Here is a 27,698-nt window from a genome sequence, read left to right on the forward strand (position 1 = left end):
TATGCTTCCCAGCCAGGTATGCATGTTTCCCAGCCAGGTATGCATGCTTCCCAGCCAGGTATGCATGCTTCCCAGCCAGGTATGCATGCTTCATAGCCAGGTATGCATGCTTCCCAGCCAGGTATGCATGCTCCCCAGCCAGGTATGCATGCTCCCCAGCCAGGCGAGCATGCTTCCCAGCCTGGTATCTATGCTTCCCAGCCAGGTATGCATGCTTCCCAGCCAGGTATGCATGCTTCCCAGCCAGGTATGCATGCTTCCCAGCAGGTATGCATGCTTCCCAGCCTGGTATGTATGCTTCCCAGCCACGTATGCATGCTTTCCAGCCAGGTATGTATGCTTCCCAGCCTGGTATGCATGCTTCCCAGCCTGATATACATGCTTCCCAGCCAGGTATGCATGCTTCCCAGCCTGATATGTATGCTTCCCAGCCAGGTATGCATGCTTCCCAGCCTGGTGTGCATTCTTCCCAGCTAGGTATCTATGCTTCCCAGCCTGGTATGCATACTTCCCAGCCAGGTATGCATGCTTCCCAGCCAGGTATCTATGCTTCCCAGCCTGGTATGCATACTTCCCAGCCAGGCATGCATGCTTCCCAGCCAGGCATGTATGCTTCCCAGCCAGGTATGCATGCTTCCCAGCCAGGTATGTATGCTTCCCAGCTTGGTATGCATGCTTCCCAGCCTGGTATGTATGCTTCCCAGCCAGGTATGCATGCTTCCCAGCCAGGTATGCATGCTTCCGAGCCAGGTATGCATGCTTCCCAGCCCGGTATGCATGCTTCCCAGCCAGGTATGCATGCTTCCCAGCCTGGTATGTATGCTTCCCAGCCACGTATGCATGCTTTCCAGCCAGATATGTATGCTTCCCAGCCACGTATGCATGCTTTCCAGCCAGGTATGTATGCTTCCCAGCCTGGTATGCATGCTTCCCAGCCCGGTATGCATGCTTCCCAGCCAGGTGTGCATGCTTCCCAGCCTAATATGTATGCTTCCCAGCCAGGTAGGCATGCTTCCCAGCCTGGTGTGCATGCTTCCCAGCCAGGTATGTATGCTTCCCAGCCTGGTATGCATACTTCCCAGCCAGGTATGCATGCTTCCCAGCCAGGTATGTATGCTTCCCAGCCTGGTATGTATGCTTCCCAGCCAGGTATGCATGCTTCCCAGCCTCTATGTCTGCTTCCCAGCCAGGTATGCATGCTTCCCAGCCTGGTATGTATGCTTCCCAGCCAGGTATGCATGCTTCCCAGCCTGGTATGTATGCTTCCCAGCCAGGTATGCATGCTTCCCAGCCAGATATGTATGCTTCCCAGCCTGGTATGCATGCTTCCCAGCCTGGTATGTATGCTTCCCAGCCAGGTATGCATGCTTTCCAGCCTGGTATGTATGCTTCCCAGCCAGGTATGCATGCTTCCCAGCCTGGTATGTATGCTTCCCAGCCAGGTATGCATGCTTCCAAGCCAGGTATGTATGCTTCCCAGCCAGACATGCATGCTTCCCAGCCTGGTATGTATGCTTCCCAGCCAGGTATGCATGCTTCCCAGCCAGGTGTGCATGCGTCCCATCCTGGTGTGCATGCTTCCCAGCCAGGTATGCATGCTTCCCAGTCTGGTGTGCATGCTTCCCAGCCAGGTATGTATGCTTCCCAGCCTGGTATGCATGCTTCCCAGCCAGGTATGCATGCTTCCCAGCCTGGTATGCATGCTTCCCAGCCAGGTATGCATGCTTCCCAGCCAGGTATGCATGCTTCCCAGCCTGATATGCATGCTTCCCAGCCAGGTATGCATGCTTCCCAGCCTGGTATGCATGCTTCCCTGCCAGGTATGCATGCTTCCCAGCCAGGTATGCATGCTTCCCAGCCAGGTATGTATGCTTCCCAGCCAGGTATGCATGCTTCCCAGCAGGTATGCATGCTTCCCAGCCTGGTATGTATGCTTCCCAGCCACGTATGCATGCTTTCTAGCCAGGTATGTATGCTTCCCAGCCTGGTATGCATGCTTCCCAGCCTGGTATTCATGCTTCCCAGCCAGGTATACATGCTTCCCAGCCTGATATGTATGCTTCCCAGCCAGGTATGCATGCTTCCCAGCCTGGTGTGCATGCTTCCCAGCTAGGTATCTATGCTTCCCAGCCTGGTATGCATACTTCCCAGCCAGGTATGCATGCTTCCCAGCCAGGTATCTATGCTTCCCAAGCCTGGTATGCATACTTCCCAGCCAGGCATGCATGCTTCCCAGCCAGGCATGTATGCTTCCCAGCCTGGTATCTATGCTTCCCAGCCAGGTATGCATGCTTCCCAGCCAGGTATGCATGCTTCCCAGCCAGGTATGTATGCTTCCCAGCCAGGTATGCATGCTTCCCAGCAGGTATGCATGCTTACCAGCCTGGTATGTATGCTTCCCAGCCACGTATGCATGCTTTCCAGCCAGGTATGTATGCTTCCCAGCCTGGTATGCATGCTTCCCAGCCTGGTATTCATGCTTCCCAGCCAGATATGCATGCTTCCCAGCCTGATATGTATGCTTCCCAGCCAGGTATGCATGCTTCCCAGCCTGGTGTGCATGCTTCCCAGCTAGGTATCTATGCTTCCCAGCCTGGTATGCATACTTCCCAGCCAGGTATGCATGCTTCCCAGCCAGGTATCTATGCTTCCCAGCCTGGTATGCATACTTCCCAGCCAGGCATGCATGCTTCCCAGCCAGGCATGTATGCTTCCCAGCCAGGTATGCATGCTTCCCAGCCAGGTATGTATGCTTCCCAGCTTGGTATGCATGCTTCCCAGCCTGGTATGTATGCTTCCCAGCCAGGTATGCATGCTTCCCAGCCAGGTATGCATGCTTCCGAGCCAGGTATGCATGCTTCCCAGCCCGGTATGCATGCTTCCCAGCCAGGTATGCATGCTTCCCAGCCCGGTATGTATGCTTCCCAGCCACGTATGCATGCTTTCCAGCCAGGTATGTATGCTTCCCAGCCACGTATGCATGCTTTCCAGCCAGGTATGTATGCTTCCCAGCCTGGTATGCATGCTTCCCAGCCCGGTATGCATGCTTCCCAGCCAGGTGTGCATGCTTCCCAGCCTAATATGTATGCTTCCCAGCCAGGTAGGCATGCTTCCCCGCCTGGTGTGCATGCTTCCCATCCAGGTATGTATGCTTCCCAGCCTGGTATGCATACTTCCCAGCCAGGTATGCATGCTTCCCAGCCAGGTATGTATGCTTCCCAGCCTGGTATGTATGCTTCCCAGCCAGGTATGCATGCTTCCCAGCCTCTATGTATGCTTCCCAGCCAGGTATGCATGCTTCCCAGCCTGGTATGTATGCTTCCCAGCCAGGTATGCATGCTTCCCAGCCTGGTATGTATACTTCCCAGCCAGGTATGCATGCTTCCAAGCCAGGTATGTATGCTTCCCAGCCAGACATGCATGCTTCCCAGCCTGGTATGTATGCTTCCCAGCCAGGTATGCATGCTTCCCAGCCAGGTGTGCATGCGTCCCATCCTGGTGTGCATGCTTCCCAGCCAGGTGTGCATGCGCCCCAGTCTGGTATGCATGCTTCCCAGCCAGGTATGCATGCTTCCCAGCCTGGTATGCATGCTTCCCAGCCAGGTATGCATGCTTCCCAGCCTGATATGCATGCTTCCCAGCCAGGTATGCATGCTTCCCAGCCTGGTATGCATGCTTCCCAGCCAGGTATGCATGCTTCCCAGCCTGGTATGCATGCCTCCCAGCCAGGTATGCATGCTTCCCAGCCTGGTATGCATGCTTCCCAGCCAGGTATGCATGCTTCCCAGCCTGGTATGCATGCTTCCCAGCCAGGTATGCATGCTTCCCAGCCAGGTATGTATGCTTCCCAGCCAGGTATGCATGCTTCCCAGCCAGGTATGTATGCTTCCCAGCCTGGTATGCATGCATCCCAGCCTGGTATGCATGCTTCCCAGCCAGGTATGCATGCTTCCCAGCCTGGTATGTATGCTTCCCAGCCAGGTATGCATGCTTCCCAGCCAGGTATGCATGCTTCCCAGCCTGGTATGTATGCTTCCCAGCCAGGTATGTATGCTTCCCAGCCAGACATGCATGCTTCCCAGCCAGGTATGCATGCTTCCCACACAGGTAGTCATGCTTCCCAGGCAGGTGTGTATGCTTCCCAGGCAGGCGAGCATGCTTCCCATCCAGGTGTGTATGCTTCCCAGGCAGGTGTGCATGCTTCCCAGACAGGTATGTATGCTTCCCAGCCAGACATGCATGCTTCCCAGCCAGGTATGCATGCTTCCCAGGCAGGTGTGCATGTTTCCCAGGCAGGTGTGTATGCTTCCCAGGCAGGCGAGCATGCTTCCCAGGCAGGTGTGCATGCTTCCCAGGCAGGTGTGCATGCTTCCCAGGTAGGGTGTTTGCTTCAAAGCCAGGTGTGTATGCTTCCCAGGCAGGTATACCTGCTTCCCAGGCAGGGTGCATGCATCCCAGCCAGGTGTGTATGCTTCCCAGCCAGGTATGCATGCTTCCCAGCCAGGTATGCATGTTTCCCAGCCTGGTATGCATGCTTCCCAGCCAGGTATGCATGCTTCCCAGCCTGGTATGCATGCTTCCCAGCCAGGTATGTATGCTTCCCAGCCAGGTATGTATGCTTCCGAGCCTGGTGTGCATGCTTCCCAGCCAGGTATGTATGCTTCCCAGCCTGGTATGCATGCTTCCCGCCAGGTATGCATGCTTCCCAGCCAGGTATGCATGCTTCCCAGCCAGGTATGCATGCTTCCCAGCCAGGTATGTATGCTTTCCAGCCAGGTATGCATGCTTCCCAGCCAGGTATGTATGCTTCCCAGCCTGGTATGCATACTTCCCAGCCAGGTATGCATGCTTCCCAGCCAGGTATGCATGCTTCCCAGTCAGGTATGTATGCTTCCCAGCCTGGTATGCATGCGTCCCAGCCAGGTATGTATGCTTCCCAGCCAGGTATGCATGCTTCCCAGCCAGGTATGTATGCTTCCGAGCTAGGTATGCATGCTTCCCAGGCAGGAGTGCATGCTTCCCAGTCAGTTATGTATGTATGCTTCCCAACCAGGTATGTATGTATGTTTCCCAGCCAGGTATGCATGCTTCCCAGCCTGATGTGCATGCTTCCCAGGCAGGTAGGCATGCTTCCCAGCCAGGTATGCATGCTTCCCAGCCAGGTAGGCATGCTTCCCAGACAGGTATGTATGCTTCCCAGCCAGACATGCATGCTTCCCAGCCAGGTATGCATGCTTCCCAGACAGGTAGTAATGCTTCCCAGCCAGGTATACATGCTTCCCGGGCAGGTGTGCATGCTTCCCAGGCAGGTGTGTATGCTTCCCAGGCAGGTGAGCATGCTTCCCATCCAGGTGTGTATGCTTTCCAGGCAGGTGTGCATGCTTCCCAGGTAGGGTGTTTGCTTCCCAGCCAGGTGTGTATGCTTCCCAGGCAGGTGTGCCTGCTTCCCAGGCAGGGTGCATGCTTCCCAGCCAGGTGTGTATGCTTCCCAGCCAGGTATGCATGCTTCCCAGCCAGGTATGCATGTTTCCCAGCCTGGTATGCATGCTTCCCAGCCAGGTGTGCATGCTTCCCAGCCAGGTGTGCATGCTTCCCAGCCTGGTATGCATGCTTCCCAGTCAGGTATGTATGCTTCCCAGCCAGGTATGTATGCTTCCCAGCCTGGTGTGCATGCTTCCCAGCCAGGTATGTATGCTTCCCAGCCTGGTATGCATGCTTCCCAGCCAGGTATGCATGCTTCCCAGCCAGGTATGTATGCTTCCCAGCCAGGTATGCATGCTTCTCAGCCAGGTATGTATGCTTCCCAGCCAGGTATGCATGCTTCCCAGCCTGGCATGTATGCTTCCCAACCAGGTATGCATGCTTCCCAGCCAGGTATGCATGCTTCCCAGCCAGGTATGCATGCTTCCCAGCCTGGTATGTATGCTTCCCAGCCAGGTATGCATGTTTCCCAGCCAGGTATGTATGCTTCCCAGCCAGGTATGCATGCTTCCCAGCCAGGTATGCATGCTTCATAGCCAGGTATGTATGCTTCCCAGCCAGGTATGCATGCTCCCCAGCCAGGTATGCATGCTCTCCAGCCAGGCGAGCATGCTTCCCAGCCTGGTATCTATGCTTCCCAGCCAGGTATGCATGCTTCCCAGCCAGGCATGCTTCCCAGCCAGGTATGTATGCTTCCCAGCCAGGTATGCATGCTTCCCAGCCAGGTGTGCATGCTTCCCAGCCTGGTATGTATGCTTCCCAACCACGTATGCATGCTTTCCAGCCAGGTATGCATGCTTCCCAGCCTGGTATGCATGCTTCCCAGCCAGGTATGCATGCTTCCCAGCCTGATATCTATGCTTCCCAGCCAGGTATGCATGCTTCCCAGCCTGGTGTGCATGCTTCCCAGCCAGGTATCTATGCTTCCCAGCCAGGTATGCATACTTCCGAGCCAGGTATGCATGCTTCCCAGCCAGGTATCTATGCTTCCCAGCCTGGTATGCATACTTCCCAGCCTGGTCTGCATGCTTCCCAGCCAGGTATGCATGCTTCCCACCCTGGTATGCCCAGCCAGGTATGCATGCTTCCCAGCCAGGTATGCATGCTTCCCAGCCTGGTATGCATGCTTCCCAGCCAGGTATGTATGCTTCCCAGCCTGGTATGCATGCTTCCCAGCCAGGTATTTATGCTTCCCAGCCTGGTATGCATGTTTCCCAGCCTGGTATGCATGCTTCCCAGCCAGGTGTGCATGCTTCCCAGCCAGGTGTGCATGCTTCCCAGCCTGGTATGCATGCTTCCCAGTCAGGTATGTATGCTTCCCAGCCAGGTATGTATGCTTCCCAACCTGGTGTGCATGCTTCCCAGCCAGGTATGTATGCTTCCCAGCCTGGTATGCATGCTTCCCAGCCAGGTATGCATGCTTCCCAGCCAGGTATGTATGCTTCCCAGCCAGGTATGCATGCTTCTCAGCCAGGTATGTATGCTTCCCAGCCAGGTATGCATGCTTCCCAGCCTGGCATGTATGCTTCCCAACCAGGTATGCATGCTTCCCAGCCAGGTATGCATGCTTCCCAGCCAGGTATGCATGCTTCCCAGCCTGGTATGTATGCTTCCCAGCCAGGTATGCATGTTTCCCAGCCAGGTATGTATGCTTCCCAGCCAGGTATGCATGCTTCCCAGCCAGGTATGCATGCTTCATAGCCAGGTATGTATGCTTCCCAGCCAGGTATGCATGCTCCCCAGCCAGGTATGCATGCTCTCCAGCCAGGCGAGCATGCTTCCCAGCCTGTTATCTATGCTTCCCAGCCAGGTATGCATGCTTCCCAGCCAGGCATGCTTCCCAGCCAGGTATGTATGCTTCCCAGCCAGGTATGCATGCTTCCCAGCCAGGTGTGCATGCTTCCCAGCCTGGTATGTATGCTTCCCAGCCACGTATGCATGCTTTCCAGCCAGGTATGCATGCTTCCCAGCCTGGTATGCATGCTTCCCAGCCAGGTATGCATGCTTCCCAGCCTGATATCTATGCTTCCCAGCCAGGTATGCATGCTTCCCAGCCTGGTGTGCATGCTTCCCAGCCAGGTATCTATGCTTCCCAGCCAGGTATGCATACTTCCGAGCCAGGTATGCATGCTTCCCAGCCAGGTATCTATGCTTCCCAGCCTGGTATGCATACTTCCCAGCCTGGTCTGCATGCTTCCCAGCCAGGTATGCATGCTTCCCACCCTGGTATGCCCAGCCAGGTATGCATGCTTCCCAGCCAGGTATGCATGCTTCCCAGCCTGGTATGCATGCTTCCCAGCCAGGTATGTATGCTTCCCAGCCTGGTATGCATGCTTCCCAGCCAGGTCTTTATGCTTCCCAGCCTGGTATGCATGCTTCCCAGCCAGGTATGAATGCTTCCGAGCTAGGTATGCATGCTTCCCAGCCAGGTATGCATGCTTCCGAGCTAGGTATGCATGCTTCCCAGGCAGGTGTGCATGCTTCCCAGTCAGTTATGTATGTATGCTTCCCAACCAGGTATGTATGTATGTTTCCCAGCCAGGTATGCATGCTTCCCAGCCTGGTGTGCATGCTTCCCAGGCAGGTAGGCATGCTTCCCAGCCAGGTATGCATGCTTCCCAGCTAGGTATGCATGCTTCCCAGCTAGGTAGGCATGCTTCCCAGACAGGTATGTATGCTTCCCAGCCAGACACGCATGCTTCCCAGCCAGGTATGCATGCTTCCCAGACAGGTAGTCATGCTTCCCAGCCAGGTATGCATGCTTCCCAGGCAGGTGTGCATGCTTCCCAGGCAGGTGTGTATGCTTCCCAGGCAGGTGAGCATGCTTCCCATCCAGGTGTGTATGCTTCCCAGGCAGGTGTGCATGCTTCCTAGGTAGGGTGTTTGCTTCCCAGCCAGGTGTGTATGCTTCCCAGGCAGGTGTGCCTGCTTCCCAGGCAGGGTGCATGCTTACCAGCCAGGTGTGTATGCTTCCCAGGCAGGGTGCATGCTTCCCAGTCAGGTATGTATGCTCCCCAGCCAGGTATGCATGCTTCCGAGCCAGGAATGTATGCTCCCCAGCCAGGTATGCATGCTTCCCAGCCAGGTAGGCATGCTTCCCAGCCAGGTATGCATGCTTCCCAGGCAGGTGTGCATGCTTCCCAGGCAGGTGTGCATGCTTCCCAGCCAGGTGTGTATGCTTCCTGGACAGGTGTGCATGCTTCCCGGCCAGGTGTGCATGCTTCCCGGCCAGGTGTGCATGCTTCCCAGGCAGGTGTGCATGCTTCCCAGGCAGGGTGCATGCTTCCCAGCCAGGTGTGTATGCTTCCCAGCCAGGTATGCATGCTTCCCAGCCAGGTATGTATGCTTCCCAGCCAGGTATGCATGCTTCCCAGCCAGGTATGTATGCTTCCCAGCCAGGTATGCATGCTTCCCAGCCAGGTATGCATGCTTCCGAGCCAGGTATGCATGCTTCCCAGCCCGGTATGCATGCTTCCCAGCCAGGTATGCATGCTTCCCAGCCCGGTATGTATGCTTCCCAGCCACGTATGCATGCTTTCCAGCCAGGTATGCATTCTTCCCAGCCTGATATGTATGCTTCCCAGCCAGGTGTGCATGCTTCCCAGCCTGGTGTGCATGCGTCCCAGCCTGGTATGTATGCTTCCCAGCTTGGTATGCATGCTTCCCAGCCAGGTATGCATGCTTCCCAGCCAGGTATGTATGCTTCCCAGCCTGGTATGTATGCTTCCCAGCCAGGTATGCATGCTTCCCAGCCTGGTATGTATGCTTCCCAGCCAGGTATTCATGCTTCCCAGCCTGGTATGTATGCTTCCCAGCCAGGTATTCATGCTTCCCAGCCAGGTATGTATGCTTCCCAGCCAGGTATGCATGCTTCCCAGTCTGGTATGTATGCTTCCCAGCCAGGTATGCATGCTTCCCAGCCAGATATGTATGCTTCCCAGCCTGCTTCCCAGCCTGGTATGCATGCTTCCCAGCCAGGTATGCATGCTTCCCAGCCTGGTATGCATGCTTCCCAGCCAGGTATGCATGCTTCCCAGCCAGGTATGCCTCCTTCCCAGCCTGGTATGCATGCTTCCCACCCAGGTATGCATGCTTCCGAGCTATGTATGCATGCTTCCCAGGCAGGTGCGCATGCTTCCCAGTCAGTTATGTATGTATGCTTCCCAACCAGGTATGTATGTATGTTTCCCAGCCAGGTGTGCATGCTTCCCAGCCTGGTGTGCATGCTTCCCAGGCTGGTAGGCATGCTTCCCAGCCAGGTATGCATGCTTCCCAGCCAGGTAGGCATGCTTCCCAGACAGGTATGTATGCTTCCCAGCCAGACATGCATGCTTCCCAGCCAGGTATGCATGCTTCCCAGGCAGGTAGTCATGCTTCCCAGCCAGGTATACATGCTTCCCAGGCAGGTGTGCATGCTTCCCAGGCAGGTGTGTATGCTTCCCAGGCAGGTGAGCATGCTTCCCATCCAGGTGTGTATGCTTCCCAGGCAGGTGTGCATGCTTCCCAGGTAGGGTGTTTGCTTCCCAGCCATGTGTGTATGCTTCCCAGGCAGGTGTGCCTGCTTCCCAGGCAGGATGCATGCTTCCCAGCCAGGTGTGTATGCTTCCGAGCTAGGTATGCATGCTTCCCAGGCAGGTGCGCATGCTTCCCAGTCAGTTATGTATGCTTCCCAGCCTGGTATGCATGCTTCCCAGCCAGGTATGCATGCTTCCCAGCCTGGTATGTATGCTTCCCAGCCAGGTATGCATGCTTCCAAGCCAGGTATGTATGCTTCCCAGCCAGACATGCATGCTTCCCAGCCTGGTATGTATGCTTCCCAGCCAGGTATGCATGCTTCCCAGCCAGGTGTGCATGCGTCCCATCCTGGTGTGCATGCTTCCCAGCCAGGTGTGCATGCGCCCCAGTCTGGTATGCATGCTTCCCAGCCAGGTATGCATGCTTCCCAGCCTGGTATGCATGCTTCCCAGCCAGGTATGCATGCTTCCCAGCCTGATATGCATGCTTCCCAGCCAGGTATGCATGCTTCCCAGCCTGGTATGTATGCTTCCCAGCCAGGTATGCATGCTTCCCAGCCAGGTGTGCATGCGTCCCATCCTGGTGTGCATGCTTCCCAGCCAGGTATGCATGCTTCCCAGTCTGGTGTGCATGCTTCCCAGCCAGGTATGTATGCTTCCCAGCCTGGTATGCATGCTTCCCAGCCAGGTATGCATGCTTCCCAGCCTGGTATGCATGCTTCCCAGCCAGGTATGCATGCTTCCCAGCCTGATATGCATGCTTCCCAGCCAGGTATGCATGCTTCCCAGCCTGGTATGCATGCTTCCCTGCCAGGTATGCATGCTTCCCAGCCAGGTATGCATGCTTCCCAGCCAGGTATGTATGCTTCCCAGCCAGGTATGCATGCTTCCCAGCAGGTATGCATGCTTCCCAGCCTGGTATGTATGCTTCCCAGCCACGTATGCATGCTTTCTAGCCAGGTATGTATGCTTCCCAGCCTGGTATGCATGCTTCCCAGCCTGGTATTCATGCTTCCCAGCCAGGTATACATGCTTCCCAGCCTGATATGTATGCTTCCCAGCCAGGTATGCATGCTTCCCAGCCTGGTGTGCATGCTTCCCAGCTAGGTATCTATGCTTCCCAGCCTGGTATGCATACTTCCCAGCCAGGTATGCATGCTTCCCAGCCAGGTATCTATGCTTCCCAGCCTGGTATGCATACTTCCCAGCCAGGCATGCATGCTTCCCAGCCAGGCATGTATGCTTCCCAGCCTGGTATCTATGCTTCCCAGCCAGGTATGCATGCTTCCCAGCCAGGTATGCATGCTTCCCAGCCAGGTATGTATGCTTCCCAGCCAGGTATGCATGCTTCCCAGCAGGTATGCATGCTTACCAGCCTGGTATGTATGCTTCCCAGCCACGTATGCATGCTTTCCAGCCAGGTATGTATGCTTCCCAGCCTGGTATGCATGCTTCCCAGCCTGGTATGTATGCTTCCCAGCCAGGTATGCATGCTTCCCAGCCAGGTGTGCATGCGTCCCATCCTGGTGTGCATGCTTCCCAGCCAGGTGTGCATGCGCCCCAGTCTGGTATGCATGCTTCCCAGCCAGGTATGCATGCTTCCCAGCCTGGTATGCATGCTTCCCAGCCAGGTATGCATGCTTCCCAGCCTGATATGCATGCTTCCCAGCCAGGTATGCATGCTTCCCAGCCTGGTATGTATGCTTCCCAGCCAGGTATGCATGCTTCCCAGCCAGGTGTGCATGCGTCCCATCCTGGTGTGCATGCTTCCCAGCCAGGTATGCATGCTTCCCAGTCTGGTGTGCATGCTTCCCAGCCAGGTATGTATGCTTCCCAGCCTGGTATGCATGCTTCCCAGCCAGGTATGCATGCTTCCCAGCCTGGCATGCATGCTTCCCAGCCAGGTATGCATGCTTCCCAGCCAGGTATGCATGCTTCCCAGCCTGATATGCATGCTTCCCAGCCAGGTATGCATGCTTCCCAGCCTGGTATGCATGCTTCCCTGCCAGGTATGCATGCTTCCCAGCCAGGTATGCATGCTTCCCAGCCAGGTATGTATGCTTCCCAGCCAGGTATGCATGCTTCCCAGCAGGTATGCATGCTTCCCAGCCTGGTATGTATGCTTCCCAGCCACGTATGCATGCTTTCTAGCCAGGTATGTATGCTTCCCAGCCTGGTATGCATGCTTCCCAGCCTGGTATTCATGCTTCCCAGCCAGGTATACATGCTTCCCAGCCTGATATGTATGCTTCCCAGCCAGGTATGCATGCTTCCCAGCCTGGTGTGCATTCTTCCCAGCTAGGTATCTATGCTTCCCAGCCTGGTATGCATACTTCCCAGCCAGGTATGCATGCTTCCCAGCCAGGTATCTATGCTTCCCAGCCTGGTATGCATACTTCCCAGCCAGGCATGCATGCTTCCCAGCCAGGCATGTATGCTTCCCAGCCAGGTATGCATGCTTCCCAGCCAGGTATGTATGCTTCCCAGCTTGGTATGCATGCTTCCCAGCCTGGTATGTATGCTTCCCAGCCAGGTATGCATGCTTCCCAGCCAGGTATGCATGCTTCCGAGCCAGGTATGCATGCTTCCCAGCCCGGTATGCATGCTTCCCAGCCAGGTATGCATGCTTCCCAGCCTGGTATGTATGCTTCCCAGCCACGTATGCATGCTTTCCAGCCAGATATGTTTGCTTCCCAGCCACGTATGCATGCTTTCCAGCCAGGTATGTATGCTTCCCAGCCTGGTATGCATGCTTCCCAGCCCGGTATGCATGCTTCCCAGCCAGGTGTGCATGCTTCCCAGCCTAATATGTATGCTTCCCAGCCAGGTAGGCATGCTTCCCAGCCTGGTGTGCATGCTTCCCAGCCAGGTATGTATGCTTCCCAGCCTGGTATGCATACTTCCCAGCCAGGTATGCATGCTTCCCAGCCAGGTATGTATGCTTCCCAGCCTGGTATGTATGCTTCCCAGCCAGGTATGCATGCTTCCCAGCCTCTATGTCTGCTTCCCAGCCAGGTATGCATGCTTCCCAGCCTGGTATGTATGCTTCCCAGCCAGGTATGCATGCTTCCCAGCCTGGTATGTATGCTTCCCAGCCAGGTATGCATGCTTCCCAGCCTGGTATGTATGCTTCCCAGCCAGGTATGCATGCTTCCCAGCCAGATATGTATGCTTCCCAGCCTGGTATGCATGCTTCCCAGCCTGGTATGTATGCTTCCCAGCCAGGTATGCATGCTTTCCAGCCTGGTATGTATGCTTCCCAGCCAGGTATGCATGCTTCCCAGCCTGGTATGTATGCTTCCCAGCCAGGTATGCATGCTTCCAAGCCAGGTATGTATGCTTCCCAGCCAGACATGCATGCTTCCCAGCCTGGTATGTATGCTTCCCAGCCAGGTATGCATGCTTCCCAGCCAGGTGTGCATGCGTCCCATCCTGGTGTGCATGCTTCCCAGCCAGGTATGCATGCTTCCCAGTCTGGTGTGCATGCTTCCCAGCCAGGTATGTATGCTTCCCAGCCTGGTATGCATGCTTCCCAGCCAGGTATGCATGCTTCCCAGCCTGGTATGCATGCTTCCCAGCCAGGTATGCATGCTTCCCAGCCAGGTATGCATGCTTCCCAGCCTGATATGCATGCTTCCCAGCCAGGTATGCATGCTTCCCAGCCTGGTATGCATGCTTCCCTGCCAGGTATGCATGCTTCCCAGCCAGGTATGCATGCTTCCCAGGTAGGTATGTATGCTTCCCAGCCAGGTATGCATGCTTCCCAGCAGGTATGCATGCTTCCCAGCCTGGTATGTATGCTTCCCAGCCACGTATGCATGCTTTCTAGCCAGGTATGTATGCTTCCCAGCCTGGTATGCATGCTTCCCAGCCTGGTATTCATGCTTCCCAGCCAGGTATACATGCTTCCCAGCCTGATATGTATGCTTCCCAGCCAGGTATGCATGCTTCCCAGCCTGGTGTGCATGCTTCCCAGCTAGGTATCTATGCTTCCCAGCCTGGTATGCATACTTCCCAGCCAGGTATGCATGCTTCCCAGCCAGGTATCTATGCTTCCCAAGCCTGGTATGCATACTTCCCAGCCAGGCATGCATGCTTCCCAGCCAGGCATGTATGCTTCCCAGCCTGGTATCTATGCTTCCCAGCCAGGTATGCATGCTTCCCAGCCAGGTATGCATGCTTCCCAGCCAGGTATGTATGCTTCCCAGCCAGGTATGCATGCTTCCCAGCAGGTATGCATGCTTACCAGCCTGGTATGTATGCTTCCCAGCCACGTATGCATGCTTTCCAGCCAGGTATGTATGCTTCCCAGCCTGGTATGCATGCTTCCCAGCCTGGTATTCATGCTTCCCAGCCAGATATGCATGCTTCCCAGCCTGATATGTATGCTTCCCAGCCAGGTATGCATGCTTCCCAGCCTGGTGTGCATGCTTCCCAGCTAGGTATCTATGCTTCCCAGCCTGGTATGCATACTTCCCAGCCAGGTATGCATGCTTCCCAGCCAGGTATCTATGCTTCCCAGCCTGGTATGCATACTTCCCAGCCAGGCATGCATGCTTCCCAGCCAGGCATGTATGCTTCCCAGCCAGGTATGCATGCTTCCCAGCCAGGTATGTATGCTTCCCAGCTTGGTATGCATGCTTCCCAGCCTGGTATGTATGCTTCCCAGCCAGGTATGCATGCTTCCCAGCCAGGTATGCATGCTTCCGAGCCAGGTATGCATGCTTCCCAGCCCGGTATGCATGCTTCCCAGCCAGGTATGCATGCTTCCCAGCCCGGTATGTATGCTTCCCAGCCACGTATGCATGCTTTCCAGCCAGGTATGTATGCTTCCCAGCCACGTATGCATGCTTTCCAGCCAGGTATGTATGCTTCCCAGCCTGGTATGCATGCTTCCCAGCCCGGTATGCATGCTTACCAGCCAGGTGTGCATGCTTCCCAGCCTAATATGTATGCTTCCCAGCCAGGTAGGCATGCTTCCCCGCCTGGTGTGCATGCTTCCCAGCCAGGTATGTATGCTTCCCAGCCTGGTATGCATACTTCCCAGCCAGGTATGCATGCTTCCCAGCCAGGTATGTATGCTTCCCAGCCTGGTATGTATGCTTCCCAGCCAGGTATGCATGCTTCCCAGCCTCTATGTATGCTTCCCAGCCAGGTATGCATGCTTCCCAGCCTGGTATGTATGCTTCCCAGCCAGGTATGCATGCTTCCCAGCCTGGTATGTATACTTCCCAGCCAGGTATGCATGCTTCCAAGCCAGGTATGTATGCTTCCCAGCCAGACATGCATGCTTCCCAGCCTGGTATGTATGCTTCCCAGCCAGGTATGCATGCTTCCCAGCCAGGTGTGCATGCGTCCCATCCTGGTGTGCATGCTTCCCAGCCAGGTGTGCATGCGCCCCAGTCTGGTATGCATGCTTCCCAGCCAGGTATGCATGCTTCCCAGCCTGGTATGCATGCTTCCCAGCCAGGTATGCATGCTTCCCAGCCTGATATGCATGCTTCCCAGCCAGGTATGCATGCTTCCCAGCCTGGTATGCATGCTTCCCAGCCAGATATGCATGCTTCCCAGCCTGGTATGCATGCCTCCCAGCCAGGTATGCATGCTTCCCAGCCTGGTATGCATGCTTCCCAGCCAGGTATGCATGCTTCCCAGCCTGGTATGCATGCTTCCCAGCCAGGTATGCATGCTTCCCAGCCAGGTATGTATGCTTCCCAGCCAGGTATGCATGCTTCCCAGCCAGGTATGTATGCTTCCCAGCCTGGTATGCATGCATCCCAGCCTGGTATGCATGCTTCCCAGCCAGGTATGCATGCTTCCCAGCCTGGTATGTATGCTTCCCAGCCAGGTATGCATGCTTCCCAGCCAGGTATGCATGCTTCCCAGCCTGGTATGTATGCTTCCCAGCCAGGTATGTATGCTTCCCAGCCAGACATGCATGCTTCCCAGCCAGGTATGCATGCTTCCCACACAGGTAGTCATGCTTCCCAGGCAGGTGTGTATGCTTCCCAGGCAGGCGAGCATGCTTCCCATCCAGGTGTGTATGCTTCCCAGGCAGGTGTGCATGCTTCCCAGACAGGTATGTATGCTTCCCAGCCAGACATGCATGCTTCCCAGCCAGGTATGCATGCTTCCCAGGCAGGTGTGCATGTTTCCCAGGCAGGTGTGTATGCTTCCCAGGCAGGCGAGCATGCTTCCCAGGCAGGTGTGCATGCTTCCCAGGCAGGTGTGCATGCTTCCCAGGTAGGGTGTTTGCTTCAAAGCCAGGTGTGTATGCTTCCCAGGCAGGTATACCTGCTTCCCAGGCAGGGTGCATGCATCCCAGCCAGGTGTGTATGCTTCCCAGCCAGGTATGCATGCTTCCCAGCCAGGTATGCATGTTTCCCAGCCTGGTATGCATGCTTCCCAGCCAGGTATGCATGCTTCCCAGCCTGGTATGCATGCTTCCCAGCCAGGTATGTATGCTTCCCAGCCAGGTATGTATGCTTCCGAGCCTGGTGTGCATGCTTCCCAGCCAGGTATGCATGCTTCCCAGCCTGGTATGCATGCTTCCCGCCAGGTATGCATGCTTCCCAGCCAGGTATGCATGCTTCCCAGCCAGGTATGCATGCTTCCCAGCCAGGTATGTATGCTTTCCAGCCAGGTATGCATGCTTCCCAGCCAGGTATGTATGCTTCCCAGCCTGGTATGCATACTTCCCAGCCAGGTATGCATGCTTCCCAGTCAGGTATGTATGCTTCCCAGCCTGGTATGCATGCGTCCCAGCCAGGTATGTATGCTTCCCAGCCAGGTATGCATGCTTCCCAGCCAGGTATGTATGCTTCCCAGCCTGGTATGTATGCTTCCCAGCCAGGTATGCATGCTTCCCAGCCAGATATGTATGCTTCCCAGCCTGGTATGCATGCTTCCCAGCCTGGTATGTATGCTTCCCAGCCAGGTATGCATGCTTTCCAGCCTGGTATGTATGCTTCCCAGCCAGGTATGCATGCTTTCCAGCCTGGTATGTATGCTTCCCAGCCAGGTATGCATGCTTCCCAGCCTGGTATGTATGCTTCCCAGCCAGGTATGCATGCTTCCAAGCCAGGTATGTATGCTTCCCAGCCAGACATGCATGCTTCCCAGCCTGGTATGTATGCTTCCCAGCCAGGTATGCATGCTTCCCAGCCTGGTATGTATGCTTCCCAGCCAGGTATGCATGCTTCCCAGCCAGATATGTATGCTTCCCAGCCTGGTATGCATGCTTCCCAGCCTGGTATGTATGCTTCCCAGCCAGGTATGCATGCTTTCCAGCCTGGTATGTATGCTTCCCAGCCAGGTATGCATGCTTCCCAGCCTGGTATGTATGCTTCCCAGCCAGGTATGCATGCTTCCAAGCCAGGTATGTATGCTTCCCAGCCAGACATGCATGCTTCCCAGCCTGGTATGTATGCTTCCCAGCCAGGTATGCATGCTTCCCAGCCAGGTGTGCATGCGTCCCATCCTGGTGTGCATGCTTCCCAGCCAGGTATGCATGCTTCCCAGTCTGGTGTGCATGCTTCCCAGCCAGGTATGTATGCTTCCCAGCCTGGTATGCATGCTTCCCAGCCAGGTATGCATGCTTCCCAGCCTGGTATGCATGCTTCCCAGCCAGGTATGCATGCTTCCCAGCCAGGTATGCATGCTTCCCAGCCTGATATGCATGCTTCCCAGCCAGGTATGCATGCTTCCCAGCCTGGTATGCATGCTTCCCTGCCAGGTATGCATGCTTCCCAGCCAGGTATGCATGCTTCCCAGGTAGGTATGTATGCTTCCCAGCCAGGTATGCATGCTTCCCAGCAGGTATGCATGCTTCCCAGCCTGGTATGTATGCTTCCCAGCCACGTATGCATGCTTTCTAGCCAGGTATGTATGCTTCCCAGCCTGGTATGCATGCTTCCCAGCCTGGTATTCATGCTTCCCAGCCAGGTATACATGCTTCCCAGCCTGATATGTATGCTTCCCAGCCAGGTATGCATGCTTCCCAGCCTGGTGTGCATGCTTCCCAGCTAGGTATCTATGCTTCCCAGCCTGGTATGCATACTTCCCAGCCAGGTATGCATGCTTCCCAGCCAGGTATCTATGCTTCCCAAGCCTGGTATGCATACTTCCCAGCCAGGCATGCATGCTTCCCAGCCAGGCATGTATGCTTCCCAGCCTGGTATCTATGCTTCCCAGCCAGGTATGCATGCTTCCCAGCCAGGTATGCATGCTTCCCAGCCAGGTATGTATGCTTCCCAGCCAGGTATGCATGCTTCCCAGCAGGTATGCATGCTTACCAGCCTGGTATGTATGCTTCCCAGCCACGTATGCATGCTTTCCAGCCAGGTATGTATGCTTCCCAGCCTGGTATGCATGCTTCCCAGCCTGGTATTCATGCTTCCCAGCCAGATATGCATGCTTCCCAGCCTGATATGTATGCTTCCCAGCCAGGTATGCATGCTTCCCAGCCTGGTGTGCATGCTTCCCAGCTAGGTATCTATGCTTCCCAGCCTGGTATGCATACTTCCCAGCCAGGTATGCATGCTTCCCAGCCAGGTATCTATGCTTCCCAGCCTGGTATGCATACTTCCCAGCCAGGCATGCATGCTTCCCAGCCAGGCATGTATGCTTCCCAGCCAGGTATGCATGCTTCCCAGCCAGGTATGTATGCTTCCCAGCTTGGTATGCATGCTTCCCAGCCTGGTATGTATGCTTCCCAGCCAGGTATGCATGCTTCCCAGCCAGGTATGCATGCTTCCGAGCCAGGTATGCATGCTTCCCAGCCCGGTATGCATGCTTCCCAGCCAGGTATGCATGCTTCCCAGCCCGGTATGTATGCTTCCCAGCCACGTATGCATGCTTTCCAGCCAGGTATGTATGCTTCCCAGCCACGTATGCATGCTTTCCAGCCAGGTATGTATGCTTCCCAGCCTGGTATGCATGCTTCCCAGCCCGGTATGCATGCTTACCAGCCAGGTGTGCATGCTTCCCAGCCTAATATGTATGCTTCCCAGCCAGGTAGGCATGCTTCCCCGCCTGGTGTGCATGCTTCCCAGCCAGGTATGTATGCTTCCCAGCCTGGTATGCATACTTCCCAGCCAGGTATGCATGCTTCCCAGCCAGGTATGTATGCTTCCCAGCCTGGTATGTATGCTTCCCAGCCAGGTATGCATGCTTCCCAGCCTCTATGTATGCTTCCCAGCCAGGTATGCATGCTTCCCAGCCTGGTATGTATGCTTCCCAGCCAGGTATGCATGCTTCCCAGCCTGGTATGTATACTTCCCAGCCAGGTATGCATGCTTCCAAGCCAGGTATGTATGCTTCCCAGCCAGACATGCATGCTTCCCAGCCTGGTATGTATGCTTCCCAGCCAGGTATGCATGCTTCCCAGTCAGGTGTGCATGCGTCCCATCCTGGTGTGCATGCTTCCCAGCCAGGTGTGCATGCGCCCCAGTCTGGTATGCATGCTTCCCAGCCAGGTATGCATGCTTCCCAGCCTGGTATGCATGCTTCCCAGCCAGGTATGCATGCTTCCCAGCCTGATATGCATGCTTCCCAGCCAGGTATGCATGCTTCCCAGCCTGGTATGCATGCTTCCCAGCCAGATATGCATGCTTCCCAGCCTGGTATGCATGCCTCCCAGCCAGGTATGCATGCTTCCCAGCCTGGTATGCATGCTTCCCAGCCAGGTATGCATGCTTCCCAGCCTGGTATGCATGCTTCCCAGCCAGGTATGCATGCTTCCCAGCCAGGTATGTATGCTTCCCAGCCAGGTATGCATGCTTCCCAGCCAGGTATGTATGCTTCCCAGCCTGGTATGCATGCATCCCAGCCTGGTATGCATGCTTCCCAGCCAGGTATGCATGCTTCCCAGCCTGGTATGTATGCTTCCCAGCCAGGTATGCATGCTTCCCAGCCAGGTATGCATGCTTCCCAGCCTGGTATGTATGCTTCCCAGCCAGGTATGTATGCTTCCCAGCCAGACATGCATGCTTCCCAGCCAGGTATGCATGCTTCCCACACAGGTAGTCATGCTTCCCAGGCAGGTGTGTATGCTTCCCAGGCAGGCGAGCATGCTTCCCATCCAGGTGTGTATGCTTCCCAGGCAGGTGTGCATGCTTCCCAGACAGGTATGTATGCTTCCCAGCCAGACATGCATGCTTCCCAGCCAGGTATGCATGCTTCCCAGGCAGGTGTGCATGTTTCCCAGGCAGGTGTGTATGCTTCCCAGGCAGGCGAGCATGCTTCCCAGGCAGGTGTGCATGCTTCCCAGGCAGGTGTGCATGCTTCCCAGGTAGGGTGTTTGCTTCAAAGCCAGGTGTGTATGCTTCCCAGGCAGGTATACCTGCTTCCCAGGCAGGGTGCATGCATCCCAGCCAGGTGTGTATGCTTCCCAGCCAGGTATGCATGCTTCCCAGCCAGGTATGCATGTTTCCCAGCCTGGTATGCATGCTTCCCAGCCAGGTATGCATGCTTCCCAGCCTGGTATGCATGCTTCCCAGCCAGGTATGTATGCTTCCCAGCCAGGTATGTATGCTTCCGAGCCTGGTGTGCATGCTTCCCAGCCAGGTATGCATGCTTCCCAGCCTGGTATGCATGCTTCCCGCCAGGTATGCATGCTTCCCAGCCAGGTATGCATGCTTCCCAGCCAGGTATGCATGCTTCCCAGCCAGGTATGTATGCTTTCCAGCCAGGTATGCATGCTTCCCAGCCAGGTATGTATGCTTCCCAGCCTGGTATGCATACTTCCCAGCCAGGTATGCATGCTTCCCAGTCAGGTATGTATGCTTCCCAGCCTGGTATGCATGCGTCCCAGCCAGGTATGTATGCTTCCCAGCCAGGTATGCATGCTTCCCAGCCAGGTATGTATGCTTCCGAGCTAGGTATGCATGCTTCCCAGGCAGGAGTGCATGCTTCCCAGTCAGTTATGTATGTATGCTTCCCAACCAGGTATGTATGTATGTTTCCCAGCCAGGTATGCATGCTTCCCAGCCTGATGTGCATGCTTCCCAGGCAGGTAGGCATGCTTCCCAGCCAGGTATGCATGCTTCCCAGCCAGGTAGGCATGCTTCCCAGACAGGTATGTATGCTTCCCAGCCAGACATGCATGCTTCCCAGCCAGGTATGCATGCTTCCCAGACAGGTAGTCATGCTTCCCAGCCAGGTATACATGCTTCCCGGGCAGGTGTGCATGCTTCCCAGGCAGGTGTGTATGCTTCCCAGGCAGGTGAGCATGCTTCCCATCCAGGTGTGTATGCTTTCCAGGCAGGTGTGCATGCTTCCCAGGTAGGGTGTTTGCTTCCCAGCCAGGTGTGTATGCTTCCCAGGCAGGTGTGCCTGCTTCCCAGGCAGGGTGCATGCTTCCCAGCCAGGTGTGTATGCTTCCCAGCCAGGTATGCATGCTTCCCAGCCAGGTATGCATGTTTCCCAGCCTGGTATGCATGCTTCCCAGCCAGGTGTGCATGCTTCCCAGCCAGGTGTGCATGCTTCCCAGCCTGGTATGCATGCTTCCCAGTCAGGTATGTATGCTTCCCAGCCAGGTATGTATGCTTCCCAGCCTGGTGTGCATGCTTCCCAGCCAGGTATGTATGCTTCCCGGCCTGGTATGCATGCTTCCCAGCCAGGTATGCATGCTTCCCAGCCAGGTATGTATGCTTCCCAGCCAGGTATGCATGCTTCTCAGCCAGGTATGTATGCTTCCCAGCCAGGTATGCATGCTTCCCAGCCTGGCATGTATGCTTCCCAACCAGGTATGCATGCTTCCCAGCCAGGTATGCATGCTTCCCAGCCAGGTATGCATGCTTCCCAGCCTGGTATGTATGCTTCCCAGCCAGGTATGCATGTTTCCCAGCCAGGTATGTATGCTTCCCAGCCAGGTATGCATGCTTCCCAGCCAGGTATGCATGCTTCATAGCCAGGTATGTATGCTTCCCAGCCAGGTATGCATGCTCCCCAGCCAGGTATGCATGCTCTCCAGCCAGGCGAGCATGCTTCCCAGCCTGGTATCTATGCTTCCCAGCCAGGTATGCATGCTTCCCAGCCAGGCATGCTTCCCAGCCAGGTATGTATGCTTCCCAGCCAGGTATGCATGCTTCCCAGCCAGGTGTGCATGCTTCCCAGCCTGGTATGTATGCTTCCCAGCCACGTATGCATGCTTTCCAGCCAGGTATGCATGCTTCCCAGCCTGGTATGCATGCTTCCCAGCCAGGTATGCATGCTTCCCAGCCTGATATCTATGCTTCCCAGCCAGGTATGCATGCTTCCCAGCCTGGTGTGCATGCTTCCCAGCCAGGTATCTATGCTTCCCAGCCAGGTATGCATACTTCCGAGCCAGGTATGCATGCTTCCCAGCCAGGTATCTATGCTTCCCAGCCTGGTATGCATACTTCCCAGCCTGGTCTGCATGCTTCCCAGCCAGGTATGCATGCTTCCCACCCTGGTATGCCCAGCCAGGTATGCATGCTTCCCAGCCAGGTATGCATGCTTCCCAGCCTGGTATGCATGCTTCCCAGCCAGGTATGTATGCTTCCCAGCCTGGTATGCATGCTTCCCAGCCAGGTATTTATGCTTCCCAGCCTGGTATGCATGTTTCCCAGCCTGGTATGCATGCTTCCCAGCCAGGTGTGCATGCTTCCCAGCCAGGTGTGCATGCTTCCCAGCCTGGTATGCATGCTTCCCAGCCAGGTATGTATGCTTCCCAACCTGGTGTGCATGCTTCCCAGCCAGGTATGTATGCTTCCCAGCCTGGTATGCATGCTTCCCAGCCAGGTATGCATGCTTCCCAGCCAGGTATGTATGCTTCCCAGCCAGGTATGCATGCTTCTCAGCCAGGTATGTATGCTTCCCAGCCAGGTATGCATGCTTCCCAGCCTGGCATGTATGCTTCCCAACCAGGTATGCATGCTTCCCAGCCAGGTATGCATGCTTCCCAGCCAGGTATGCATGCTTCCCAGCCTGGTATGTATGCTTCCCAGCCAGGTATGCATGTTTCCCAGCCAGGTATGTATGCTTCCCAGCCAGGTATGCATGCTTCCCAGCCAGGTATGCATGCTTCATAGCCAGGTATGTATGGTTCCCAGCCAGGTATGCATGCTCCCCAGCCAGGTATGCATGCTGTCCAGCCAGGCGAGCATGCTTCCCAGCCTGGTATCTATGCTTCCCAGCCAGGTATGCATGCTTCCCAGCCAGGCATGCTTCCCAGCCAGGTATGTATGCTTCCCAGCCAGGTATGCATGCTTCCCAGCCAGGTGTGCATGCTTCCCAGCCTGGTATGTATGCTTCCCAGCCACGTATGCATGCTTTCCAGCCAGGTATGCATGCTTCCCAGCCTGGTATGCATGCTTCCCAGCCAGGTATGCATGCTTCCCAGCCTGATATCTATGCTTCCCAGCCAGGTATGCATGCTTCCCAGCCTGGTGTGCATGCTTCCCAGCCAGGTATCTATGCTTCCCAGCCAGGTATGCATACTTCCGAGCCAGGTATGCATGCTTCCCAGCCAGGTATCTATGCTTCCCAGCCTGGTATGCATACTTCCCAGCCTGGTCTGCATGCTTCCCAGCCAGGTATGCATGCTTCCCACCCTGGTATGCCCAGCCAGGTATGCATGCTTCCCAGCCAGGTATGCATGCTTCCCAGCCTGGTATGCATGCTTCCCAGCCAGGTATGTATGCTTCCCAGCCTGGTATGCATGCTTCCCAGCCAGGTCTTTATGCTTCCCAGCCTGGTATGCATGCTTCCCAGCCAGGTATGAATGCTTCCGAGCTAGGTATGCATGCTTCCCAGCCAGGTATGCATGCTTCCGAGCTAGGTATGCATGCTTCCCAGGCAGGTGTGCATGCTTCCCAGTCAGTTATGTATGTATGCTTCCCAACCAGGTATGTATGTATGTTTCCCAGCCAGGTATGCATGCTTCCCAGCCTGGTGTGCATGCTTCCCAGGCAGGTAGGCATGCTTCCCAGCCAGGTATGCATGCTTCCCAGCTAGGTATGCATGCTTCCCAGCTAGGTAGGCATGCTTCCCAGACAGGTATGTATGCTTCCCAGCCAGACACGCATGCTTCCCAGCCAGGTATGCATGCTTCCCAGACAGGTAGTCATGCTTCCCAGCCAGGTATGCATGCTTCCCAGGCAGGTGTGCATGCTTCCCAGGCAGGTGTGTATGCTTCCCAGGCAGGTGAGCATGCTTCCCATCCAGGTGTGTATGCTTCCCAGGCAGGTGTGCATGCTTCCTAGGTAGGGTGTTTGCTTCCCAGCCAGGTGTGTATGCTTCCCAGGCAGGTGTGCCTGCTTCCCAGGCAGGGTGCATGCTTACCAGCCAGGTGTGTATGCTTCCCAGGCAGGGTGCATGCTTCCCAGTCAGGTATGTATGCTCCCCAGCCAGGTATGCATGCTTCCGAGCCAGGAATGTATGCTCCCCAGCCAGGTATGCATGCTTCCCAGCCAGGTAGGCATGCTTCCCAGCCAGGTATGCATGCTTCCCAGGCAGGTGTGCATGCTTCCCAGGCAGGTGTGCATGCTTCCCAGCCAGGTGTGTATGCTTCCTGGACAGGTGTGCATGCTTCCCGGCCAGGTGTGCATGCTTCCCGGCCAGGTGTGCATGCTTCCCAGGCAGGTGTGCATGCTTCCCAGGCAGGGTGCATGCTTCCCAGCCAGGTGTGTATGCTTCCCAGCCAGGTATGCATGCTTCCCAGCCAGGTATGTATGCTTCCCAGCCAGGTATGCATGCTTCCCAGCCAGGTATGTATGCTTCCCAGCCAGGTATGCATGCTTCCCAGCCAGGTATGCATGCTTCCGAGCCAGGTATGCATGCTTCCCAGCCCGGTATGCATGCTTCCCAGCCAGGTATGCATGCTTCCCAGCCCGGTATGTATGCTTCCCAGCCACGTATGCATGCTTTCCAGCCAGGTATGCATTCTTCCCAGCCTGATATGTATGCTTCCCAGCCAGGTGTGCATGCTTCCCAGCCTGGTGTGCATGCGTCCCAGCCAGGTATGTATGCTTCCCAGCTTGGTATGCATGCTTCCCAGCCAGGTATGCATGCTTCCCAGCCAGGTATGTATGCTTCCCAGCCTGGTATGTATGCTTCCCAGCCAGGTATGCATGCTTCCCAGCCTGGTATGTATGCTTCCCAGCCAGGTATTCATGCTTCCCAGCCTGGTATGTATGCTTCCCAGCCAGGTATTCATGCTTCCCAGCCAGGTATGTATGCTTCCCAGCCAGGTATGCATGCTTCCCAGTCTGGTATGTATGCTTCCCAGCCAGGTATGCATGCTTCCCAGCCAGATATGTATGCTTCCCAGCCTGCTTCCCAGCCTGGTATGCATGCTTCCCAGCCAGGTATGCATGCTTCCCAGCCTGGTATGCATGCTTCCCAGCCAGGTATGCATGCTTCCCAGCCAGGTATGCCTCCTTCCCAGCCTGGTATGCATGCTTCCCACCCAGGTATGCATGCTTCCGAGCTATGTATGCATGCTTCCCAGGCAGGTGCGCATGCTTCCCAGTCAGTTATGTATGTATGCTTCCCAACCAGGTATGTATGTATGTTTCCCAGCCAGGTGTGCATGCTTCCCAGCCTGGTGTGCATGCTTCCCAGGCTGGTAGGCATGCTTCCCAGCCAGGTATGCATGCTTCCCAGCCAGGTAGGCATGCTTCCCAGACAGGTATGTATGCTTCCCAGCCAGACATGCATGCTTCCCAGCCAGGTATGCATGCTTCCCAGACAGGTAGTCATGCTTCCCAGCCAGGTATACATGCTTCCCAGGCAGGTGTGCATGCTTCCCAGGCAGGTGTGTATGCTTCCCAGGCAGGTGAGCATGCTTCCCATCCAGGTGTGTATGCTTCCCAGGCAGGTGTGCATGCTTCCCAGGTAGGGTGTTTGCTTCCCAGCCATGTGTGTATGCTTCCCAGGCAGGTGTGCCTGCTTCCCAGGCAGGATGCATGCTTCCCAGCCAGGTGTGTATGCTTCCGAGCTAGGTATGCATGCTTCCCAGGCAGGTGCGCATGCTTCCCAGTCAGTTATGTATGCTTCCCAGCCTGGTATGCATGCTTCCCAGCCAGGTATGCATGCTTCCCAGCCTGGTATGTATGCTTCCCAGCCAGGTATGCATGCTTCCAAGCCAGGTATGTATGCTTCCCAGCCAGACATGCATGCTTCCCAGCCTGGTATGTATGCTTCCCAGCCAGGTATGCATGCTTCCCAGCCAGGTGTGCATGCGTCCCATCCTGGTGTGCATGCTTCCCAGCCAGGTGTGCATGCGCCCCAGTCTGGTATGCATGCTTCCCAGCCAGGTATGCATGCTTCCCAGCCTGGTATGCATGCTTCCCAGCCAGGTATGCATGCTTCCCAGCCTGATATGCATGCTTCCCAGCCAGGTATGCATGCTTCCCAGCCTGGTATGTATGCTTCCCAGCCAGGTATGCATGCTTCCCAGCCAGGTGTGCATGCGTCCCATCCTGGTGTGCATGCTTCCCAGCCAGGTATGCATGCTTCCCAGTCTGGTGTGCATGCTTCCCAGCCAGGTATGTATGCTTCCCAGCCTGGTATGCATGCTTCCCAGCCAGGTATGCATGCTTCCCAGCCTGGTATGCATGCTTCCCAGCCAGGTATGCATGCTTCCCAGCCAGGTATGCATGCTTCCCAGCCTGATATGCATGCTTCCCAGCCAGGTATGCATTCTTCCCAGCCTGGTATGCATGCTTCCCTGCCAGGTATGCATGCTTCCCAGCCAGGTATGCATGCTTCCCAGCCAGGTATGTATGCTTCCCAGCCAGGTATGCATGCTTCCCAGCAGGTATGCATGCTTCCCAGCCTGGTATGTATGCTTCCCAGCCACGTATGCATGCTTTCTAGCCAGGTATGTATGCTTCCCAGCCTGGTATGCATGCTTCCCAGCCTGGTATTCATGCTTCCCAGCCAGGTATACATGCTTCCCAGCCTGATATGTATGCTTCCCAGCCAGGTATGCATGCTTCCCAGCCTGGTGTGCATGCTTCCCAGCTAGGTATCTATGCTTCCCAGCCTGGTATGCATACTTCCCAGCCAGGTATGCATGCTTCCCAGCCAGGTATCTATGCTTCCCAGCCTGGTATGCATACTTCCCAGCCAGGCATGCATGCTTCCCAGCCAGGCATGTATGCTTCCCAGCCTGGTATCTATGCTTCCCAGCCAGGTATGCATGCTTCCCAGCCAGGTATGCATGCTTCCCAGCCAGGTATGTATGCTTCCCAGCCAGGTATGCATGCTTCCCAGCAGGTATGCATGCTTACCAGCCTGGTATGTATGCTTCCCAGCCACGTATGCATGCTTTCCAGCCAGGTATGTATGCTTCCCAGCCTGGTATGCATGCTTCCCAGCCTGGTATGTATGCTTCCCAGCCAGGTATGCATGCTTCCCAGCCAGGTGTGCATGCGTCCCATCCTGGTGTGCATGCTTCCCAGCCAGGTGTGCATGCGCCCCAGTCTGGTATGCATGCTTCCCAGCCAGGTATGCATGCTTCCCAGCCTGGTATGCATGCTTCCCAGCCAGGTATGCATGCTTCCCAGCCTGATATGCATGCTTCCCAGCCAGGTATGCATGCTTCCCAGCCTGGTATGTATGCTTCCCAGCCAGGTATGCATGCTTCCCAGCCAGGTGTGCATGCGTCCCATCCTGGTGTGCATGCTTCCCAGCCAGGTATGCATGCTTCCCAGTCTGGTGTGCATGCTTCCC

The sequence above is a fragment of the Ambystoma mexicanum genome, chromosome 3q, assembly GCF_040938575.1.
Source record: "Ambystoma mexicanum isolate Mex_15411 chromosome 3q, UKY_AmexF1_1, whole genome shotgun sequence".
Classification (NCBI taxonomy): domain Eukaryota; kingdom Metazoa; phylum Chordata; class Amphibia; order Caudata; family Ambystomatidae; genus Ambystoma; species Ambystoma mexicanum.